The sequence below is a fragment of the Ambystoma mexicanum genome, chromosome 9 (assembly GCF_040938575.1).
Source record: "Ambystoma mexicanum isolate Mex_15411 chromosome 9, UKY_AmexF1_1, whole genome shotgun sequence".
Taxonomy (NCBI): Eukaryota; Metazoa; Chordata; class Amphibia; order Caudata; family Ambystomatidae; genus Ambystoma; species Ambystoma mexicanum.
Genome location: NC_090931.1, coordinates 197,179,063 through 197,203,832, shown reverse-complemented (window position 1 = coordinate 197,203,832; position 24,770 = coordinate 197,179,063). Strand labels below are relative to the sequence as shown.

The following is a 24,770-nucleotide window of genomic DNA, read 5'->3' as shown; positions in this document are numbered from 1 at the left end:
GATGTTTGCAATTAGGTCAGGCTAGCAATCATTTTGCAATGCTAGAGTCTGGATGCTGCAAAGAAATCTGGATCTTTCAAGGAATTCTGGAGTCAGCTACAAGATGAAGAGTTCTGGAATGAGGTGCTGCGCAGACATCTGGATGGGTTCTGGACGCAGTGTGATCTGGAAGCAGTCTCTTCTGGAGATAGTGTCCTATGTGTAGTGGAACTCCTATATTTATCCATTACAAAATGTATGGCATGGGCAGACTTCAAAACATACCCCTATGGTTGTGAGTGGCTACAGGCATGTGCTTGGTTTTGGTTGGCAGCCTGAACAGAGCTGTCATCTTATGACAGGATTTAGGAACTCCCACCTGGATTTTTACCCAAAACATACTTTTGCACAAACGTACATTTCTACCATCATGTACCCTCATAAAATTGGACACATATATATTGTATTCGATTGTCTACATTTACATTCACTTTCCATCTTTGTGAGAGCTGTATTGGTCATTCTATGGATTTTTATCAATTTTACCCATAACACTTTGGATTGATCATTTCTAATTTGATACATCTCTGGGTGCTCATCAGTGGATTGTGTACATACAATTGTAAAGTTGCAACATTAATAGTTTTGCCACAATCAGACATTTTTCATAACTTTGTTTCCTCAAGGTCTTCAAATCACAGGGCTGAAATTAGTTTAATGGCTACCAAGTTTCAGATGTATCCCTCTTTAGGTTGTTCAGTTAAAGAGTTTTAAACTTTAACCAAAAATAAGGATTTCACACCAAAGTCCTCCTGTGTAACCTCCCCTTTTCAGGCAGCAGCTGACCATTCCCTTGAAGTCACTGAGAAACCTCCTCCACCTCCTAGCAGAGGTCAATGCTCAGCCAGTCCTTTGTTCTTTGGTCAGCCAGCAGACGAATGTCTAATGCGGCCCCATTGCGTGGCTTGTTGGCATTATGCGGGAACCATTAAGAGCCATTAGCCTTCCTGTCCTCAAGGGAGTCTCAAGCGGAGATGTCAGTTTTCCCAGGCCAGGCAGTCAGATCACAATAGTGGATTGGCCCCAGACTGGGCTCCTTGACATTAAAGTCTTTTCATTTCAAATATAACATGTAAGCACAATTTATAAAGGATTTAAACATTTTAAAAGAATTAACCCTTCACAAATGTGCTTGAAATAGTGGATTTGGCAATTTCTTCCAGAAAAGAAACACCTTTTTTTAAGTGGGTTTGACAGCTAGTTTCCTTAAGCAAATGTCAGGCAGGGAGGCCTGGATTCCTCTGATTGCCTGGAGAATCCATTGTTTCACTTTCCTTTCCATAATTCTCTGGGAAAATGCCTGAATTTTTAAGGGCATTTTCGGATTAGGCCCTTCTGTGGCCTGTTTCAGGTGACAGATGACAGCAGTGATTCCTGTTTTTACACCACTTTGCCTGTGTATATGGCAGGGCGTGCAGCTCTTTTGGTGCTTTATGAACTCTGTGCATTTTTGCAGATTTAGTGCGCACAGGGGTTATTGCCTCCATTTCTGGCAGATTTCATTCCCCATTGGCAAAGGGGTGCAGTGGCATGGATAGAAAGACTCCACACAGCAAGAGTGTTAAACGAGGTTTCACGGGATCGCTGGTTACCTTTTCTTCCCGGGGTTCGTGGAGTCGAGGCAGCCAGTCTGTCGGAGTGACGATGCCGATGAAGCAGTAACGCAGGAAATTAACCCAACACCCTCCTGACAATAAATGGCAGGATAGCACTGGACCAACTCCCAACGCCACAGGTGGCACTTCTCTGCATTAACGTGACGTCGGGACAGTGTTTCCACTGGCAGAGAAGGCGAATGAGTCCTTAATCACCAGAAGATGGATGAGCAGTTCTTCGGGACTTCCAGGAAGGCAGTAAGGCACGGGTACCGGCAGGGCACAAGGCGGAGGAAGGGAAAAGGCCAAGCAGCAAGGACAGGAAGGACTGACCAGGGAATCCCACGGAAGAGGAGACAAGGAACGGAGAAGGCTAGATAGGCAACCCAGAGAAGACCCCTCCAACCCCAAAACCAGAAAGTAGGTAAAGACAGAACAGGGCTGGGAAGCCAGGAACTGAAGGAACCAGGGGGCTGGAAGGAGAGGAAGGTAGGAGGGCAGGACAAGGCAGGGCAAAACTAGAAAGGGTAACTGGAGAGACTGAAGCACAGGAAACCAGGCTCCAGCAGCGCATACACGGCAACAACCGCGTTGTCTCCGTGTATGCGAAGCCCTTTTAAGGTCCGGAGCCAAAACGAGGCCCTGAACGCAAGTTCGCGTTACTGCGCATGCGTGAACGTCGAACACTGACGAACCGCGCATGCGCAGAACACGCAAGATGGCTGCGCCCACGGACCGCGGAACGGCGTGAGGAAAGACGCCACCGCGGATAGAATCTCCATGAAGGAGGAGACTGCCGAGGCCGAGGACCCGGATCCCCATAGCAGGTAAGTGGCGCACGCGAGCGCGCGGCGTGACAAAGAGTCACTCAACCTGATGAGCTAACTTTGCAGCTTTCTAATTTAGGACCGGTCATTTAACGCTCCAGGAATTCATCATGGGATGTGGATCTCTAAAACTGCCCAAAACCACTGCATTGCCAACAGCTCAATCAGGGCAGTTCCTAGACAGTATTGTTCCATGGGTGAGGGTTAAACACTAGAATACGCGCCCCACTTCGGCCCACATTGCTCCTGCTGCTGCTGCCCTGCACTGCCTCACCAAAATCATTTAAACAGGAACTCGTTTTCTATCTCACTTTTTTTCCAACTGATCTTCTCTCAATTGAAAGTGTAGCAAGAGCCAATATCTCACTCCAGTTGGTGAACACAGAGCTCAGGGCCAGAAGAATGGAGGACGGGATGGAAATAAAAGGATCTAGAAAAAATCACCACATTACACCTATATGATGCAAGCACAATGCCAACATTTTAAAATTCTTCATAAATGGAGCCAGTTGCTGTTGTCTGATGGCAAAAGCTGGCCATTTGTGTGAACACCTGGCAATGATGTGACTTTCTTACTGTTTGCTGACAATACCTATAATAGGTTTTGGCAGGATATGTTAATATAAAACCTTAATAATGATGGTAACTTGGACATGCAATATATTGCTAGCCAAATCCTGACCGCACATGGGTATGTGATCTAAATATCTACAGTATCAAGAAGGAATACCACCTCTCTAGACAAATGTCAGAACTATTGGGGCTTTGTCATTCATCATTGCTATAATAGTTTTCCACTTTTGCACATATACTGTTTTCACAGTAAGTAACATACACACCCTCCCCAAGCAACCCCCACAGCCTTCAACCCAAATTACGTTTTAGCAAAGGGCTCAGGAGTTGGAAAATGTTCCATCTCCTGAACCCTTTGCTAAAACGTAATTGGGGCTTGCAAAATGTACTAGCCCACTAGCATTGGCGAGTAGTTTTTATGAAGGGTGAGTACCATTTGTATGATACTCGACCTTGCTGGCAGTATGGGGATGTTGGAAACATATTTTTCATTTACTTCAAACACACTTTGCAGTAAATGCAAATACAAGGTTCACTGTGCATGCTTGACAACATTGCACCAAATATGAAGTGTGCTTATGGTGACATGCAACATTTTACAAAAAGCACCAGTAAATATTTCGCCACCAGTCACCTTGGGGCAAGTGCATTTCTCTTAGGTCGAGTATGTAAATTAAGGAACTCGCCCTGCAAGTGTAGTGGGATTTTTAAGAATGTGCAAGGCCTGTTAATGGGCAGATGCATATATTGTTTTTTTCCATGCTTAGTCAAATTGTTTTTCTTCCTAGTAAAGAGCGTAGTTTGGTAAAGTGGCCCCTGAGCATGTGGTTCCAGTCCTTTTGGCTTTCTTGTACCATATCAGTGCAGTCTGGGAGTTGTAGTATTTTGTCGCAACTGGATTAACATTCCAGAAAACAAAGATTTTCAATGAAACCCCAGTAGGGTTTAGATGTCATGGAGTTACTCATTTGATTGTCCTAAAACATCACACAAGCAAGAAAAGTAGCCTAGTTGCTTGCTAAAATGCAATAATTGAAAGCCAATTCCTCCACTCCTCATTAAGCCTTCCTTTGACCATTTACTGTTGTCTCGGGACGATAGCTCAGGGGCAACATGCTTGCCTTGGAAGCAAGACGACACGGAGGACCACAGGTTCGATCCCCGTGTGCGTGCTTAGAAACCTCTGGGTATTGAGCGCGTTATTAATAACCTATCATATAATATATCTCACAACTGCGTACTCCTGAAGGCTATCTACGGCCCTTTTCTTGAAGTCCTCCATTCATGCATGCCATTGTTATGCAGAAATGATCACACTTTTTAAGCATAATTAGTTTCACAAAGCGATGCACATTTGGGAGGTGGGAGCCTTATTTATTAATTGGATATTTATAAGGCACTTATACAGCAAGACAGTGTTTTGATTCTAGGTTATCCGACCGCGGCTGATTTTTGCCACGGCCGGAAAGTTCGCATGAGAAAGGTGCGAACTACCAAAGTTTGCACCTTTCTCATTTGAACACACTTACATACTACGGGGGCTGCAGGGGTTTCCCCCGCAAGCCCTGCAAACCTCACGCACTATACTGTAAAGTATAGTGAGCTGGGTGTTGCGGGGGACACCCCTGCAGCCCCAGCAGTCTTTTTTTTTGGTTTTCTTTTTTTTTTCTTTTTTACTTACCTGCAATGCTACCACCAAAGGTTCGAACTTTTGGTGTTCGAACCTTTGGTGGTAGCATTTTTCGGTTGTATTGTACGGTCTGACTTTTTTCAGTCCGATCGTACAATACCAGTGTTTCAAAGCGCCCCAAGGCACAGGGGAAGGAAACTGAGAGCAAATAAACAATTAAATTGATTGTGAATAAATGAAAACGGACAGCAGGCCTACTAGCCCTTGTGACATTCGGAGCATGCAAGTGCAGTGAAAGAAAAGGAGGGGGGGGACAAGTGGGGAGGTGGAGTGGATATGATATGATGGGTTATTTTATAAAGTGCTTAATACCCAGAGATTTCTAAGCGCGGACCCGGGGATCGAACCTTTGTTGCTCTGTGACGTCTAGCTTCCAAGGCGAGCATGTTGCCCCTGAGCTAGCCTCCTGATACAAGTGCTATTAGGTCCCCTAGGGGAGGGAGTGCCAGTGGTGCTCTTTGGGAAGGTATCTGGTGAGTGCATGGCCGGAAACATCACATGTGAAGGAGGTCTAACAGCCAACAGCTAAATGCAGAGCGCAGGTAAACCACCCGACAGGTGTGTATGTGGGCCTAGGGGGCAGTGCTGGAGGTGATTGGCTAGAAGGCCAGGACTCTATTGGACTCTTGAGAGACCAGGCCACCAATCTCAGCGACAGAGGGGATGGTTAGCATGGGATGGGGAGAGCAAGAAGGGAGAGAAGAGAGGTGAGCCCATAGAGGACAGCCAGAGTGCAGGAGGGAAACTGGGAGCAGGTGTCCCGATAGGAAGGATCTCGGTGTTACTAGCGTTAAGATGGAGAACATGGGAGGTGCACCAAGACTGAATAGCACACAAGCAGTCGGGGATAATAGCGGAGAAAGAGGAAGAGGGGATCTTGCAGAAGAGCTGTCTCGTGTGCTTGACATTGGAAATGAAGAGAGAAGGCAGAGATCAGGTGAGCAAGAGGTGCAAGGTAGATGTTGGAAAGTCAGTTGTACAGGATAGAGCCCTGGGGTACACCACATGTAGAGAGGGTGGTGGTGGATGAGCAGGAGCCCAGGAGCACCTGGGAAGGGTGGTCAGTGAGGAAGGAGGTCAACCACTCCAGTGCCTGGAGCTGCTTTATGGGGATAGAATGGTTGACCGTGTCAAAGGCGGAAGAGAGGTCAAGGAGAATAGGGACAGCAGGAGAGTTAGTCAAGATTTGCAAGCAGTTCTTCACGGGTGTTCAGGAGAGCAGTTTCCGTGCCTTTGGAGCTCGTAATCCAGATTGGTGGCCATGTAGACAATCAACGAGCTCAGTGTGTTGGTCAGTTGGGGGATGACCAACTTTTCCAGGAGCTTCCTGTGGAAGGGTGTAGCAAAGATAGGGTGGTAGTTGGGCAGACATAAGGGGTCAGCTGAAGGCTTTTTTAGCAGAGGGTGCACAAGGGAGTACTTGAGAGAAGACGGTAAAGACCCAGATGCTAAGAAGTCTGCAAGAGCCAGAGCGAGGGAGGAGATGTCCTTAACAGTTCTGGAAGAACCGAGAGACGCATGTTTGGACTACTTCACAGAGCGGACTACTCGAGATCTCGTCCATTGCGATAGGTGAGATAGCAGAGGGAGTGGAAGGGGTGCAAGAGAGGTCACGGGAGGATGGGGGTAGAAGAGAGAGTGGTCAAAAACCTGTCAGGAGAGTATTAAACCATTGGCTGCATAACAGGTGGATGGAAATGAAAAGGGCAGGCTTTTCTCCCCTGCTTCCGTAGTGCTTGACAATGTTAAATGCAGCGGCTGCCTCCTCTCCCTGGGGGGAGATTAACAGGCTGCCTGCTGCGCCCCCGGATCTTTGCCTGCCCCTACAAACGGGCCTGAGTCCAGTTCACATACATGATTTAAAGGCTAATCCTCTTCAGCAACGTTGGCGCTGCACATATTTTGGATGTACAGTTGGAAATTGAAGAAGTGAAAGCCTCTCTATGCGCGCAAAGATATGATCCTGCCCCTGTTGCTAAAGAACTGAGGGGCAGTTGCCTCTTTTTTTCCCCTTATACTCAGAGCCTATATTCCGACCTGCAAGCCTCACAAATGATGGGCATCTTGGGGAGCAGGCAAGTCCTAGTCGTCACTGTTCTGCGCTGCCAGCTGGCGCCCAGCTGACCTAGCACATGGGCACTCTCGGACCAGAGCCCGCGCAGGTGAAGCGGATCCCAGAGACCTCCCAGCAGATCGTGGCCCTGCCGAAATCATGATGGGGGCTTGGAGCCGGTTTTATGAAGAAGCCACCCTGGGCCGGTGCAATATTGTGTTTTTGTAACTTGCGTTACTTTAAGACTTTACTTCTGCCTGCGGCCCGCTCAGCCAGCTCTGTTCGCTGCTGGCCCGCCTCATTGAGGCCCAGGCTGGCATCCGTCGCTGACGGCGTTGCTGGCGCACGTCTGCTGTGAATGTTAACACCTGCACACTGTGCACGCACATAGTCACTGTGATTGCAAGTTGCTTTCCTTTGCAAACTTGCAAAGTAGAAAGCAAGCGAGAGGGGGAGAGATCGAGAGAGAGGCTCCTGCATTGGCCCACTCACTGGGGCAGTGAAAGGTAAGAAAGTGGGTGTCCCCCACTTGCCAAGCTGCGGGTAATGGCGCCTTCACCGGAGATGGGGGACTGATTGAGACAGAGCGAAGGATGGGTATGCGAATAGCGAGAGGGTGAGCGGGTGGGACAGGGTGTGGTGGATTATGCCATGGGCTAGACAGAGGCCCCACGAGAGAGGGTGGGCGAGGACAGTGAGGGGCAGAATAAAATGGGCAGGAACCTGGTATGGTGAGTGCATTAGGAGCAGATTAAAATGGACGGGCACTGGCGCTGAAGAAGCTAGCCCTCACACACTCCCTGCACGGCATTGCGCGCAGTTGTGTACATTCGTTCTCCCAGGCATACAGTTGTAAGTTTTGGGACGCATATGATACTCCCCCCATACCCCCGCACCACACTAGTGACCCTCGCATGCGCATCTGTAAATTGAGCAGTTACGGGGCCTCTCCCAGGCCAGTGTACATAGATATGTACGTTTTGTTGAGCTGCACATTAACCCTGCCTCTGCGGAGTTATGTGATTCCTTGGGCCCCACATACCCCTCCTCTCCCAGTGCACACAGTTGTGTACGAATTTAGTTGCATTTCCACCTACTCGCAAAGCATATCTTGAAAAATTCCTTAGGTTGCATGTGTTCCCATGCATGCATGCGCTGCATCTCCCAATGTACAGGGTTGGTTCATTGGTTTCAGCTGCACTGCATCTGCCAGCACCACCAAAATGTGTAAAGTATCGGGCTGCACGCCCTATCTTCTCTTAAGCACATACTGTTTTGTAACTTCTTGGGTTGCGTGTGCACCCATTTTCTCAGTGCAGAAAAGGATGTACATTTGTGAGTTTCGTGTGCTCTGTGTCTCCCAACACCAGTTGCTTTATTTGTTTATTTATTTATTTGCATTTGTAGAGCGCACTTGGAGCTGTGGGCATCGAGGCGCTGTTACAGGATTATGTAAGAACTTTTGATTAAGGTTACAGGCGACCAGAAGTCTCTTGGTTACAGAAAGCATGGACATTCTGCGCAACAGCGAAGAGCAGGGTTACAAGCAGAAGCATATAAACAATGGTTAGGTATACAACCTGCATGAAGACATTGGGCCTCATTACGAGATTGGCGCTAAAAAGCAGCCATTAACGGCATGCCGTTAACGAAATGTCCGTCTTGGCTGGAACCCGCAAACAGCCGGTCATTAAGAGTGCGCGGGGACGCGCACCTCTGCATGCCGGTAACGGCCGTACCGGCATGCTTGTAACGCCCCTCAAACTCCCAGATAGCGGCACCAACGAATGCGCACATAACCGCTCTGGCCTCCCCATCCCCCAAATAGCGGTACCAGTATTAACATAGTGCTAAGAACGGGCCCGTCATCACCGGACCCGGAAGTAACGTCGTTGCGCCGGAACAGGAAATGCTTAGGTGGCCATCTTCAAAAACACAATCCATTGCCATCCTCCACATACAGGACCTTCATCACCAGAACTCCTAGCCCACCACAGACAAAATGTTGAAGGCTACCCAGAAAGGCACTGCCCGCCTGCGCAAACCACGGTTCACGGACGAGGAGCTGAAAATGTTAGCTGACACCCTAGTGGCGAATGCTGATGTGGTGTTCTGCAGCGAGCTCACGCGTCCAGCCCAGCTGAAGGCCATCTGGGAAGAAGTAGCCCGGAAAGTAAGTGCAGTTGGCACCACCACACGCACAGTGCGCGATTTGTAAAAAAAACAATGGGATGACCTTAGGCTGAGAGTTCGGAACATCTTGTCGGCCAATCGGAGCCAGGGGCTGGCAACAGGAGGAGGACCACACTCGCCAGTAAAATTGGCCAGATGGGAGCAGACCTGTAGCTCAGTCATAGATGTGGAGTCCATAGAAGGAGTCGGTGGAGCTGAGTTTGGCGTGCCAACATCGGCAGATGAAGGTGAGTATGCCTACAAGCACACAGCAACTAATCAACTTCATTGTCCTCCAAATGTAACAGCAACGCCAGCCAATACACGGCCCATCATGCACACCTACACATATCCATATACACATGCTGGGACCACCGCTATCCTATCCCAATGCATGATGCATGCTGCGCCCATACACAAATACACACCCAACACACAGATGACCTGCACGTGTCACACAGGACGTCACTCCCAACACATCAAGGCCCAACAGCAGCCACCATGGTGTACATGTGAACACCTGTACGATTCCAAAATGCACCTTGTCACACAGGACGTCACTCCCAACACACATCCAGGCCCAACAGCAGCCACCATGGTGTACATGTGAACACCTGTACGATTCCAAAATGCACCCTCCAACCTTGCATGTACACAGTCCGCTACAAAGCCAGGCATGCAACTGATCACATGGCGCCACCCGCTCAAAGACTAACGTATGCATGATGCAAGCACCACCATCACTGATGCCCTGCCACTCTCTGTCCCCCACAGGTACGGATGCAGACAGCGAAGAAGCACGTGGGAGTGCACAATGCACAACACCAGCCAAAAGGGCAAGGTGATAGCACTGGACCATATACTTCAAGTGGACCAAGGATGGGCCGAGCGGCACGCGGAACAACCAGTGCCATACCAGCCACACAGAGACACACACAGGATGAGTGGCCACCTGCCCCTGCACCCCTGGACACACTATCGAAACAGGCCGAGGACACAACTGGCATGGACGATGGCACACAGTCTGCTGCTGCAAGCACAATTGGGGAGATGGCTGCATCGGCACAGCATAGTGTTGACGAGGAAGCTGACCCGACGATTAGGGCAATGCAGGACTTGTCCACTCAGAGCCTGTAGTTCGAACACCAAGCCCGCAGGTCACCCCACAGGACACATCTCGGCGGGACCCATCTGACCAGGGCAGCCATGGTGAGTGGTCTCTGGCAATGCACATCCCCATAATGCATGCAGTGCCACCACATAACCCACCAACCACGACCCACACTGCCATATGGGACCTTGAGGGACGTCTGTCCAGGATGGAGGCCCGGCAGGAGGTGATGCAAGGCTATGTCAAGCAGTACCTTGCTGAAGGGGAGACAATGCGCCGTATCATTCAGGACAGCACTGCGGCCGTAATCCAGGCCATCAACTCAAGTGCACAGCAAGTGCACGATGGCTTCAATGCCTTGGGTCAGATCCTCACCAGGATTGCTGACAGCATGGAGCAGCGGCAAACCCCGGCTTTGGGGTCACAACCATCTGGCTCATCCGCATCGACCACGCCAGCAAGTTCCAGGCAGACCAGCCCTGAGCGCAGGTCCCTGCGAAGTGCACGGCGCTCAGATATCCAACCCCACCTCTGAAGGGGGCTCAACAGTAGCAGGGCCACCCTGCAGAATCTCCTTACGAATACATGCAGACACACGTTGTGCCATTGTTGACTTTGGGTGTTAGGGGGAGGGTGGTGGTGGGTGTAGTGTGTAGTACTGGGGATGTTGGGGAGGTGTGGGGGTAGCGTGGGGGGGAGTTGGAGGGGTGTTGGGGGCGTGGATTGTTGAATTATGTTGTACAGAAAATCTCACTAATACACCTGTTGTGTAGCAAACATCACATGAGTCGACATTGCTGATTTGTTGTTTGTCAATTTATTGCTTCATAGTGAACAGTGCCCATATACCCAGTGCCCACTGTTCCCAGTACATGGCACCCTCTGCATCCAAGTACATCAGAATGATTGGACTATGACCAATTGCCGCACTGCGCCACCATCGCGTGTATCCTATGTCCAACATTTACTCCTTCCTCTCCTACTTCACCAGGTGGTGGCAGCTCCATGTCAGGTGGCAGGGGTACGTTCCACAGGATGCACATGTTATGCAGCATTGCACATACCGTGATGATCTTGCCCACCTTCTCGGGCCCATATAGGAGTGCCCCTCCAGCCCTGCTGATGCAGCAAAACTGTGCCTTCAAAAAGCCAAACGTCTGCTCAATGACCACACGCGTATGTGTATGTGCACGATTGAAGTCCTCCTCGTGCCTGTTCTGCGGATTCCTGGCAGGGGTGAGTAGCCACGCCTTCAGAGGATATCCAGCATCACCTACATGGGAGCAGAAGGAGGTATGTGTAAGGATAATGCTCAGTTGCCATGTGTGCTCAGCCTGTACATCATTCACGTTCATGTGCACAATCTCGTCAATGGCAGCCACATCCACATGACTATCAGCCCTGTACAGTGCATGCCAATCCATGGAGCGAGCCTTCGGTGACATACATGACCTAGGGTCCTAGGCATTTAAACCACCAGGCCCCCCGATGCATCTTGGCTAGGGGCATTTTGTATGCACATGTGAGGGCTGTGTGTCGGCGGATGACTCAAGATACTTCCATCCCTCTCCTCCCATGGCCCAGGGGGCATTCCCCTTGCATATGCATGTAGCCCCCCCATCTCTCTCCTCCCATGGCCCAGGGGGCAGACTCGCCCAACAGCCAGCCACTTCGTACAACGTCTCCTTCTATGTAGCGGTGTAGTGAGGAGTTCCGTAGCACCATGGCATCATGCATGGATCCTGGGTATCTGGCACAGCAATGTGTAATCTGGCTGGTGTAACGCTCACCTGATTCCCACGGCGGCGCAGGTCTGGCTTCGAGTGCTGATGCTTCTTCAATGGTGAAGTGCAGGACTCTGAAGATGGACTGGAAGGGCCCTCTACTCTGGCTTCTCCGGCTCGCAGGAATATTCCCCTGTGCGTGAAAAGGGAGTATTACCTACTGACTGAGTTATGATCAAGCCTCCCACTCTCTTCCAACCCTCCACAATACCCTTCCACGATTCCCCGTGAAGTCTCACCTTAGGGTCAGGAAGGATGAGCTCTCCATCCCGCTTCTGATGCAGGGGCGCGTTGAAACCCAGTTACTTCACTGGATTGAGGATTGATGGGAGTTCAGGCAAGCTTGACTGTTCAGGTAAGGCTCTGTAAAAGTTCTGTTGCAAGTTCTAAAGTCCAAGCTTAATAATAATGTTCATTGTCTTTTTGCAGCAAGCGCTAATGTTTATTTCTTTTTTCCCCTTAGGGGCTGGGGTTCGGAATGCCGGAGATATGGCACCGACCCGAAGTGAAACGTGCAGTTCCAGTTCCAGTAAATGGCAGGTTAGTTCTGGATGAGCGCTCGGGAACTGACTTTGCATACGCTCATTCAATGTCTTTGTCTTTTTTCCCCATAGGGGCCGGGGTCCGGAAAATGCCTGGAAGCGGCAAGACCCGAAATGAAATGAGTCAAGTCTTATTCCCTTCCGTCTCTCACCTCTTATTCTTGTCTTTTTCTCTAGGCTCTGGGAAGTGGCTGTGTATCCGGATGATCGCTGCTGAAGATGGAGGAACCCAGGAAAGGTGAGTGAAATGCAGCGCTGCAGCGATCGTAACGAAATGCTTTTAAAAATGTCTTCCCTTTCAGGATCGTTGGTGATGTCTCCGTGGTGCAGATTTAGCTGGTAAGGTCTCTTGTCTCCCTTTGCAGGTGACCCAGGATGCTGACAGGCGTGGCTGAAGTCCAGATGCAGGAGCTGACACGGTGAGCGTCCAGCTGCGAGGAGCAGAACAACGCGAAGCGTGAGTTGCTGATCGGGTGTGGTTTAAATAGCTTTGGAAGAAGTCCCAAGTATGTATCCTTCCTCCGATCAGGTATGTATCCTTCCCCGACCACACCCGGGTGGAAAGTAGTCCCACAGGTAAAGTAGTTCCATTCAGGCCTCAAGAGGGCCTGGATGTGGCAGCATGGTCTGCATCAGGTAAGTGCACATGAAAACACTTGAACACATGTCTAGCTTTATGAGCCTGGCGCCTAAGGCGCCAGGACAGAGGTCCAACATGAGCCTGGCGCCTAAGGCGCCAGGACTGCGTCCAAAGGGCCCCAGCTTGGGCCCGCTGGCACTCCCCTGGGGGAAATGATGCCTGCCTCTGGGGTCGCTGGGTCGGACCTGGCTCCTTGGAGGTAGGCATCATGACAGTACCCCCCCTCAAGGCCCCTCCCAAGGTTCTTCCCTCCGGGGGTTTGGGCTTGTTCGGAAATCTCTGGTGAAACCTTTGTACTAATCGAGGTGCGTGGACATGGTTACTAGGCTCCCACAATCTCTCTTGAGGTCCATATCCCTTCCAGTCTACAAGATAGAAGAGTTTCGACTTTACCACCTTGGAGTCTAAAATGTCTTTAACTTCGAATTCTAATTCCCCTTCAATTTGAACTGGATCTGGAGGCTTGGACAATCGGGTTCCTGGTTGTACTGGCTTCAAAAGTGATGCATGAAAAACTGGATGAATACGCATGTTGGACGGTAGGTCCAGTTTAAAGGCCACTGGGTTGATTATAGCTTTGATGGGATAAGGTCCTATGAATCTGGGATTGAAGGTTCGTGGGCCCTTGAGGGGTAAATGTTTAGTTGCTAGCCATACCTGGTCTCCTACTTGGTAAGGAGGAGTTTTACTTCGGTGCAAATCAGCGTTTTCTTTATACTTTTTCTTGGCTTGCTGTAAATGAGTTGCAGCTTCTTTGAAGGCTCGGGTTATTGTGGAATGCAGATGATTTACTGCGGGCATTTCCAGGGTCAGAGGTGGATCTAGGTCAGAGGTCCGAGGATGGTGACCATACAAAGTATAAAAGGGGGTTTGTCCGGTTCCAGAATGCACTGAATTGTTGTATGCATATTCTGCGATCCAAAGGATGTCTTTCCAATTTAACTCGGATTGGTGTAACATGCACCGAAGATATTGCTCGAGAGTCTGATTGGTTCTCTTGGTTTGTCCGTCGGTCTGGGGGTGGTGGCTGGTGGATAACCGCACATCTATTTGTGCTAGTTGGCAACACTTCTTCCAAAAATGTGAGCTAAATTGACTTCCACGATCCGAGACTAATATGGAAGGGAAACCATGTATGCAAACTATATTCTCCAGGAATTCCTTGGCCAAGGTGGAAGCTGAAGGCAAACCCTTTAAAGGGATAAAGTGGGCCATTTTGGAGAATAGGTCCACAATTACAAGGATTGTGTTGTAACCAGCACAAGGAGGCAGATCTGTTATAAAGTCCATTGACAGGGTGTGCCATGGCGCCGGTGGAATATCCAAGAGTTGAAGTAGGCCGGCTGGCCTTTTCTTTTGAGCCTTGTTTTGGGCGCAAATTCCACAAGACAGTACAAAAGACTTTGTCTTTTCTCCAAGAAGGCCACCAGAAGTGGCGTTTGATTTTTTCCTCCGTTTTAGCGATACCAGGGTGTCCTTCCATTAAAGATTCATGATGATGGGCAATAACAAGTTCTTGCAATTCTTTACTTGGCAGAAACAACCGCTCCTGGAAGTAGGGTAAGTCATCCTTAACGGTGTAACGCGGACCCTTTTGACTCCATTCCAGTAAGGTTGAAGAGTCTAGAAGTTGTTTTACTTGCGTTTGGATACCCTCAATAGTTTGAAATGAAGTTAAGCCTAAGATTCTTTGCTCAGGTATGATGGGCACAGGTTCTAAGCTCGAATTAGGTTCTTCCATGCCAATCCGGGATAAGGCGTCCGCTTTTCCATTCTTGCAGCCAGGGCGATAGGTAATTACAAAATCAAATTCCACAAAGAATAGAGCCCATCGGAGTTGTCGTGAAGATTGAGCTTTGACCGTTTTTAAATACTGTAAGTTTCTGTGGTCCGTAATTACGGTGATGGTGTGCCTTGCCCCGAGAAGGTAGTGACGCCAAGCCTTGAAAGCAGATTTGATGGCCAGTAACTCTTTATCGGTGATTGCGTAGTTGATTTCAGGAGGAGAACATTTTCTGGACCAAAAGGCCACTGAGTGTAGTTGGTTAGTTTTTGGGTCTCTTTGCGACAGGACAGCTCCCATGGCCGAACTGGATGCATCGGTTTCCACTATGTACGGGAGATCTGGGTGCGGGTGCTTCAATACAGGTGCAGAGGTGAATTTGGTTTTCAGATCCTGGAAGGCTTGTTTGGCCTCAAGAGTCCATTTGAAGTGTTTGTTTTTCTTTAGGAGAGCGGTGATGGGTTGGACTGTTCGGGAAAATTCCGGGATGAATCTTCGATAGAAATTGGCAAAGCCGAGCATGCTCTGAACTCCCTTCACCGAGCTTGGAGATGGCCATTTGAGGATGGCGTCCACCTATCGTGAGTCCATTCGGACTCCTTGAGGTGTCAGGATGAATCCGAGAAACTCAACTTCTGTGGTATGAAAAACGCATTTTTCGAGTTTTGCAAATAATCTGTGCTGGCGCAGTTTCTCAAGAACTGCCCTAACATGTTTTCTGTGATCAGATTCTGAAGAGGAGTACACCAGGATGTCGTCAATGTAAACAATGACACAGACATCGATAAGTTCCCGAAGAACATCATTCATAAAGTACTGAAAGGCGGCAGGTGCATTGCACAAACCCAAGGGCATCACCTGATATTCGAAGAGCCCAAACTTGGTGCGGAATGCAGTCTTCCATTCGTCGCCTTCTTTTATGCGCACCAGGTGATAAGCTCCTCGGAGATCTAACTTGGTGTACACACAAGCGTCTTTCACCTGGTCGATAAGCTCGGGGATCAAGGGCAGAGGATAACGATTCTTAATCGTTATTTGATTTAGGGCGCGATAGTCTATACACGTTCTAAGGTCGCCTTCTTTTTTCGGCACGAAGAACAGAGCTGAAGAGACAGGAGACTTGGACGGGCGAATAAAACCATTGGCTAGGTACTGATCTAAATACTGACGCAAATGCAGGTTCTCAGGTTCCGTAAGAGCATAAATCCTACTACAAGGTAGTTGAGCATTGGGTACCAGATCGATTTGGCAATCATAAGACCGATGGGGAGGTAACGTATTAGCCTGTTCTTTCTGAAAAACGTCTTGGAATTCTTGGTATTCTGATGGTAGCTGTACAGGGGTGGAAGTTGCTGAGGCTAGACCCATAGCTGGATTTCTTAGATAACACGTTGGTTCACAATCAGGAAAACTTATCTTCTTTGCTCGCCAGTCAATTCTGGGATTATGTGTTTCTAACCAAGGAATTCCAAGAATTACTTGAAATTGTGGGGCCTTGATCACATCAAACACGATTGCTTCCCGATGTCCATCCTTACCCACCAGTATCACTTCAACAGTGGAATGCGTTACAGGCCCTGAGGCTATTTCGGTTCCATCTACTGTAGTAATGACATCTTGGGTTACTTTCGGGCGGAGAGGAAGCTTAATCCTGAAAGCCAATTCACGGTCTATGTAATTTCCAATAGCTCCACTGTTGATGTATGCTTTTATAGCATGCAACTGCTGAGGCTGTTTTGGGTCCACGAGCACCATTGGCATGACAAAATGCGAGGTCAAAGAGTTAGTTTTCAAGCTCGGCAAGTGGACCCCCACGCTTGCCGGGCTAGGTCGTTTCCCGAATCAGGTGTCACTAATTCGTTATCAGTAGCTCCAACCACCTTCTTAAGTGGTTTAACTGGACAATTTCGAAGAAAGTGACCGGAAGTCCCGCAATACAGACAAAGTTGCATTTGCCGCCTTCTCTCTCATTCTTTCTGCGTTAATGGTCCTTTAACCCCACCGATTTGCATAGGTTCAGATATGTCGGTACTCTTGGAGTTAGCGTGGGTTTTGATCGGTGCTCGGTTTTCATACTTGAACCGATCTGCTTTTCTATTTTGAAGTCTGTGATCAAGTTGAACCACCAAGTCAATGTAGTCTGCGCAGACCTGGGGTGGGTTTACTATCTGAGCTAGAACATCCTTAAGCTCTCCGCGCAGGCCTCGATGAAACAATGTGATCCTTTTGCTTTCTGGCCATCCAGTTTCCACGACCAGTCTGTTAAAGGTGGCTATGTAGGACAGAAGATCCTGATTACCTTGTCGTAAGGATAGCAGTTCGTTATCAAGGGCCTGTCCTTGAGAGTGTCGAGCGAACAACCTTTCCATGCTAGCCTGGAAGCCCTGAAAATTCTGGAGGATGGGATCATCCTGATTTACCAATGGAATAGACCAATCGGCAGCACTGCCACTGAGGTAAGATAGTATAAAGGCTACCTTGGTCTGGTCGTTAGGGAAGGCTCCGGGTCTGCATAGAAAGTGTAAACGACATTGGTTCATAAAAACGGCATATTCCTTGGGATCCCCCGCAAAACGTTCAGGCGGGGCCAAAGGCATGTGTCCAGGTAGATTAATTTGTACCGGGTTACTCAAACCCATTGATGTGGAAATGTCTCCGGGATTAGGTAAAGGAGTGTGCCCTGCCTGGGCCTGTAATAACCTTTTGGCTAGGTCATCTGTTCTTTCCTTGGATAAGATTTCCTCTTTTGAGAGCGTTAGTCTCCTGGCGGGCTGAGTGCACCTCTGCCCGTAATTCCCCCAAAAGCTGGGCCAGCTGGTCAGTCTCCGAAGTCTCCATAGCGCCCGGGTGGGAAATTGTGGGTAGGCTTCGCGTTCTGTAATGCTCACCTGATTCCCACGGAAGCGCAGGTCTGGCTTCGAGTGCTGATGCTTCTTCAATGGTGAAGCGCAGGACTCTGAAGATGGACTGGAAGGGCCCTCTACTCTGGCTTCTCCGGCTCGCAGGAATATTCCCCTGTGCGTGAAAAGGAAGTATTACCTACTGACTGAGTTATGATCAAGCCTCCCACTCTCTTCCAACCCTCCACAATACCCTTCCACGATTCCCCGTGAAGTCTCACCTTAGGGTCAGGAAGGATGAGCTCTCCATCCCGCTTCTGATGCAGGGGCGCGTTGAAACCCAGTTACTTCACTGGATTGAGGATTGATGGGAGTTCAGGTAAGCTTGACTATTCAGGTAAGGCTCTGTAAAAGTTCTGTTGCAAGTTCAAAAGTCCAAGCTTAATAATAATGTTCATTGTCTTTTTGCAGCAAGCGCTAATGTTTGTCTTTTTTCCCCTTAGGGGCCGGGGTTCGGAATGCCGGAGATATGGCACCGACCCGAAGTGAAACTTGCAGTTCCAGTTCCAGTAAATGGCAGGTTAGTTCTGGATGAGCGCTCGGGAACTGACTTTGCATACGCTCATTCAATGTCTTTGTCTTTTTTCCCCATAGGGGCCGGGGTCCGGAAAATGCCTGGAAGCGGCAAGACCCGAAATGAAATGAAATGAGGTAAGTCTTCTTCCCCTACTTCTCTCACCTCTTATTCTTGTCTTTTTCTCTAGGCTCTGGGAAGTGGCTGTGTATCCGGATGATCGCTGCTGAAGATGGAGGAACCCAGGAAAGGTGAGTGAAATGCAGCGCTGCAGCGATCGTAACGAAATGCTTTTAAAAATAATGTCTTCCCTTTCAGGATTGTCGGTGATGTCTCCTTGGTGCAGATTTAGCTGGTAAGGTCTCTTGTCTCCCTTTGCAGGTGACCCAGGATGCTGACAGGCGTGGCTGAAGTCCAGATGCAGGAGCTGACACGGTGAGCGTCCAGCTGCGAGGAGCAGAACAACGCGAAGCGTGAGTTGCTGATCGGGTGTGGTTTAAATAGCTTTGGAAGAAGCCCCAAGTATGTATCCTTCCTCCGATCAGGTATGTATCCTTCCCCGACCACACCCGGGTGGAAAGTAGTCCCACAGGTAAAGTAGTTCCATTCAGGTCTCAAGAGGGCCTGGATGTGGCAGCATGGTCTGCATCAGGTAAGTGCACATGAAAACACTTGAACACATGTCTAGCTTTATGAGCCTGGCGCCTAAGGCGCCAGGACAGAGGTCCAACATGAGCCTGGCGCCAGGACTGCGTCCAAAGGGCCCCAGCTTGGGCCCGCTGGCACTCCCCTGGGGTAAATGATGCCTGCCTCTGGGGTCGCGGGGTCGGACCTGGCTCCTTGAAGGTAGGCATCATGACAGCTGGCCTCACACACACACACACACCATCCGCACATTGATGGAGTGGTATAGCTTCCGATTGCGGTTCACCGCCTCCACGGCATGTGGGACTACCAACTCTATCTGGGTGCAGTTGAGGGCACCAATTACATTGGGCATGCCTGCCAGTGCATGGAATGCTATTTTGGTGGCATTTGCTTCCTGTGGGGTCCTTGGTAGGGATATGTAGGCACTTGCGTGCTTTAGTAGTGCATCCAGCACTTGGTTTAACACAATAGAGAAGCATGATTGCGACATGCCATGCATTTGGCCCACTGTGTGTTGGTAAGTGCCCGTGGCCAGGTAGTGGAGCACAGATGCCACCTTCAGCAGAGGGGGGATGGCTGTGCGGATATTGATCAGGCTGACCAAGTCATCCTGTATTAATTCCACTATGTTGGTGATGGTGTCCCTGTCCAGCCGGTACAGGGTGTGGATCTGTGCTGGGGTTAAGTCAAATAGATTGGCCCTTATACGTGGAATTGATGGCTGTCTGCGGGGAACAACTACCTGTACTGGTTGGATTTGCTGGGCCAGTCTCACCCTCCTTCTCCTTCTGCGTATCCTCTGTGTTTCCTGTTGTACTGCCTGCTCAAGGAGTAGCAGTGGAGGCATGTCCTCCAGCCCCAGTATGGCAATTGCAAGTGGTAGCATTTTGGCTTGGAAGGGGGTACGGTGTGTGGGTGTGCTCCTTTTGTGCTGGCCCTGACTCCATTGCCTCCACCTCTGGCACTTGGTTACACAGCAGTTTGCTGTTTACAGGTGGTCCGCGATGCCGGTATTGCCGGCATCATGGTGGCCCTTCTTACCGGCATTTCGATGCCGGTATGTACATGTCTGTGCGACTTGTGGTGTCCCCTTCATTGCGGGATGCCGGTATTACGGCATGCCATCTGCAAGCCTGCATGCCGGTACGGTGCTGCGCGGCCGCAGCGGGTCCTTGTCGATGCCGGTATTACCGGCATCTAGGGTCATAATACAATGGCCCGGTAATGGATGCCGGGATTGCCTTACCGGTGCCGTTATTACCGAGTGCCAACCTTGTAATGAGGCTCATTATGTTTTAATGGGGTCGCATGCGTTCCTACTCCTTGAATGCAGAGCTTATAGAGATGTGTGATGCATTCACCCTCTGGCATTGCACAATGATATGGAAGTCCTTAGGTGTTAATGGCCCTCCAGGTGCATTGCACACGGTCTGTGTGGTTTGCTGGTTTGCACGCCTTTTCCTAATGGCACAGCTCTGTAATTCCTGCGGCTATACATTTTAATTTATTTTTTGCATTTTTAAAGCGCTTACACAGCCCGCGGGCATCGAGGCGCTGTTACTGGAATTGTTTTATTTTTTTTGCAATTGTTTTTTGTCTTAGTTGCGTATTTATAACGCGCTTAAATACCCAGAGGTTTCTAAGTGCGGACCCGGGGTTCGAACCTGTGTTGCTTGGTGTCGTCTTGCTTCCAAGGCGAACACGTTGTCCCTGAGCTATGCTCTGTATTTCTCATTGCACCCAGGTGTGTACTTTTATAGAGCTACATGTGCCCCTTACCTCCTGATTCACGGAGTTGCATTCTTTGTTCTCCCCGTGCATATTGCTGTGAGTCCTATGTTGGCATGTGCGACGTCCCGCTGCGCACAGAATTGTGAATCTCATTTCACTTGCCCCAATGATGGTATTGCAGCAGGCCAGCCTATTGCTTCATGTGCGCTGAATTTTGTAGTTCATACGTGTGCCACGCTCTGGAGTGTTGTCTATCTGTGCAGTGTTGCAGCAGGCACTGCTATAGAGTTGTGTGGTGCTGCAGCTTTGGAGTCTTGAATATCCGTGCCGTGCTGGAGAGCTGTGTGCTGGTGCAATTTGTAGTGCTGTATAGTGGTACACTGTTGCAGATCCATGTACTGTTGCCATTTGAAGTGGTGTATATATGCGACAGTGCAGCTGTGACATTTGCAAATATCTGTGGTGTGCGTGCATTTTAACTTTGGTGTGCTGCATATCTGTTGTGTTATTTTATGAGTTGTGTTGTAATGTAAAATTTGAGCACAAATGCAACTGGCAAGGTACTTTCTGCTGTCATCATTTGGCTGTACTGCTTATTACTGCAACTCCATTGTCATTATACGGTCCGATAGCACAGTTCGCTTTGACATCTGTACAGAGCCCGCAGATGCAGGTTCGAATCCCGGCAAGGCCAAACTCAGCCTTTCATCCTTCCGAGGTCGATAAATGAGAACCACACACCGTGGGTAATAATAAGCAGCGCTCAGATGCTTGAGGGTTTGTAGCGCTATATAAATGCTTAATTATTATTACTGGTGGCAACTAGTAGACATGCCTTGAGTCTGGTTCTGCAAAATAATTATTAAGCTATGTGATGATGATGATATATGTTTTTTTTTAAAGAACAAAAGGATGTCTCAAGCATTTACACAAAACATAACATGCAATAGACACATGAACCCTCCAGAAGTAGCATTTTCTATAAAGTCGTGAAATGATGCTATTCGTGGATGATGGTTTGAGAGCAGGGGTGGGGCCCATTTCTTGTCCCAGTCCGACCCTGCCCAGCGTGTAAGTCGCCACAATGTCATCTGCTGCACGGCATCAGGAATGGGGCGGACTGGCCCTTGGGGAACTCTGGCGATTTCCCGGCAGCCTCTTTTGTGTAGTAACTTATTTTATTTCCACATAGGGAAAGGGTTGGGCTTGCGCACTGTGTAATCTGGGGCCACGTTTAATATTATTTCTAGGGTCGCCAGTCCACCCACCCATGGCCCGGGCGGGCCTGTTCTAGAGCTACTTGACATGGTAATACTGAGGCGAAATCTGCTTGCAACTTATCAGTCGCTGGTAATGTTTGACGGCCGCAGGAAGAATATGTTTAAAAGGGGATATCTCTTATTGTTGTGTGGGGCTTTGTCAGATTATGGCAATCTCGGCGTTGCAGGTGAGCGCGGCACTCCGGTGAGACTTGGCATGAACTGCCTCCATTTTGGCCTATAGAGGCCCCGGTCCGTTGCCGCCATCCCCCGAAGCGTCCCTTGATTGCGGCTTCCCTTTCCTCCCTCCTCCCGGCCCACCCCCTCATCCCTATTTGTCTATCAAGGCTCTTAAGCCACCTCCCCAGGGCAGCACCCTGCCCGGCAGCCCCTGCGGCTAAGGACCCTGAGGCGAAGGACGGCTACACAAAGTGTCTGCAGGTGTCCGTAGGGGGAGCAAAAGAAGCCAACAGACAACAAAAAAACTGGAAGTGTGGCATGGGTGGGGAGTAGAGCAATTACTCTACTCCAGAAAGCCCTCGCCACTCTACCTTACCTCTCCAAAGCGCAGACTACCATAGAATTACACCATGCATGCTTAGAGAGATTTGTCATCACCAGCCTAAATCCATTCTTGGCCTGACTGTAAATGTTGTATTGCATTACGCACTAACACACTAGCCAATGTTAACTAGTGCCACAGTTATAGAGAACTGTCAAGATTAGCCTGCATCACCTTTAGAGAGGTGAATATTAGCATGTGCCATACCTAGCTGGAATTTCTTAGCCTCAGCCTGCGTCACATAGAGATAGAATATGAATGTTAGCATGTGCCACACTGCCACACTTAGATGGTTTTCTTAACTTTAGCCTGCGTCGCACCTAGATGGGACAGTGAATTTCAGCACATGCCACACTTAGATGGAACTTGAGTGTTGGAATCTGCCACACCTAGAAATGAGGAAACTATCCTGCCGCACATCTAGAAAATGATTGGGAAGGTTAGCGAGTGCCACACTCGGAAATATGTAGATTAGCAAGTATTACAATTAGAAAGAACTGTGAATGTTAGCGTGTTAAATGTCATATTACCCACTAACCAATATAAGCTCAAACTCTCTGCATACGTATCTCTCTCAAAAAAAAACACACAACAAGCCGCATGCACTTCACCACACCACAACAACACATATGCTGCACCTACAGCACACATGGACTGACTCTGATACTCGCACCAAAGCTCAGCACCGGGTGTCTACCGAGTTGAAGCTGCCAACAGTGCACCACCCCTCTCACTATCCTACTCCCTCTTCACCTTACTAACCCACCCCACCTTCTCGTTTACAGATCCTCCAGAGCGCCTGGGGACCAATTCCGTTTGTGACGGTGCGCTATATAAGTACCTTAACATAACATAACTAGCGCGCCATGCCTGTTGTGAGGTATTTATGTCCGAGACATGTTTTTAAGACAATTTGTGAGGGGTTGTGCGCACTGAAGCCATGGAGGGTGGGGATGTTTGAATTGTGGAAGGCAAGTGGGATTGATTTGTGTGTGGACTTCATAGGCTTTTCGTACAACTCTAATTGGTTATTTATAACGCGCTTAATACCCAGAGGTTTCTAAGCGCAGAGTCCAGAGCCGGGGGTAGAACCTATGTTGCTGCATTGTCTTGCTTCCAAAGTGAGGGCGTTGCCCCTGAGCTATCCGCCCGAGACAAATGGAATAGCCGGCATACTGTTTAGCTTCCGATTGGACCCGGAACAGCACGGTTGGCTGACGCCAGTTGCTACAAGGAGCCACTGGTGTCTCGGACAAACCGGCCCCATGGAAACCTACCTCTGTGACATCACCACTGTGCATTTGGGAGTTTATGTAAGGGTGTCTTAGGCAACTCGTAGAAGACATTTGAACCGTGATGGGTCTCAAAGGTCTAGTAGCTATTTCATGTTAGCTCCTCTCGCTGGAAGATGCCCTTTGTTGCTGCACCCAGTAATGGCTTCTAGGCGGTCATCACATCTTTATTTCGATTCTTGGGTCTGGGAGTTAACGTGGAGACGGTATAGTTGGTGGGATGCAGTTGCGATGCAGTCATTATCCCGAATGCATGGCCTCATTGGAGCATCCTGCACCCCTGCTTCTGTACACACTTTCTCTGCCATCTTTGGAGTTTCCATCTTGGGCATGTAGAGTCTGGAATGTGAAGGAGCAGTTCCTCGCAGCATCGCATCTACTGGAGAAATGACATTTCTGGAGGGTTTAGACTCCCTGCACTTCAGGGAGGAGAGTTGTACCGGAAATATGTGTGGAGGCCTGAGTTGAGCGACCGTGCTTGGAACTTGTTTAACATCACTTTTGTGACTGTAGCACATTTGCCAGACATGTTGGTGACATGTAGGGGGTGTGAACGGTTGAGGATGGCATATAAAATACAACTCGGAGGTGCAAGTCTTCTTTCTGATACGTTCAGGGCTCGCTAGGATAGGCAGTCCTGTATTTGTGCTTCAGAATAGTGCTCGGGCTGCCGGGCATACTGTGTGTGATGTGTCCTGGAATCTGAAAAGTGATGTGGGATGCTGTTCAGCACCAGAGCCACAGCTGTAGAGGAACAGACGGCGCTGCCATATGCCCAGAGACGGCGTCGGGGCCTTTCAACTTTTTCAATTCAAGGAGCCCTTAAGGGCGGCTCCCCAACAACTGCGCTATGTTGCCAGTCATCTGTCATGACTGTGCGCTTTGCAGCTTGCTTGTAACAAGCTGCACGTCCTAGATCCTTCAGGCTGGCTGGAGTGGGCTCATCAACTCATTGCCCTACTCCATTTTCTCTGCATTCAGCCCTTGCTGCCCAAGAAGCATTAATGCCTTTTAAGTGGTTTAAGAGGATGTTTTAGTGTTTCAGCTACATGCTG

General features: G+C 49.3%; 1 protein-coding gene across 2 annotated transcripts in view; it reads left to right on the top strand.

Moving 5' to 3' along the window:
• SIDT2 (SID1 transmembrane family member 2) overlaps positions 1-24,770 on the top strand; it is a 546,488-nt gene that overhangs the window by 22,731 nt on the left and 498,987 nt on the right. Inside the window, exon 1 of one of the 2 annotated variants that reach the window (XM_069614483.1) lies at positions 1,084-2,461. The exons of the other annotated variant lie outside the window; for it this stretch is intronic. The gene's annotated coding sequence lies outside the window, so the exon portion shown is untranslated. Of the gene's footprint in view, positions 1-1,083; positions 2,462-24,770 lie in introns of those variants that run through there. 2 annotated transcript variants of the gene reach the window in all.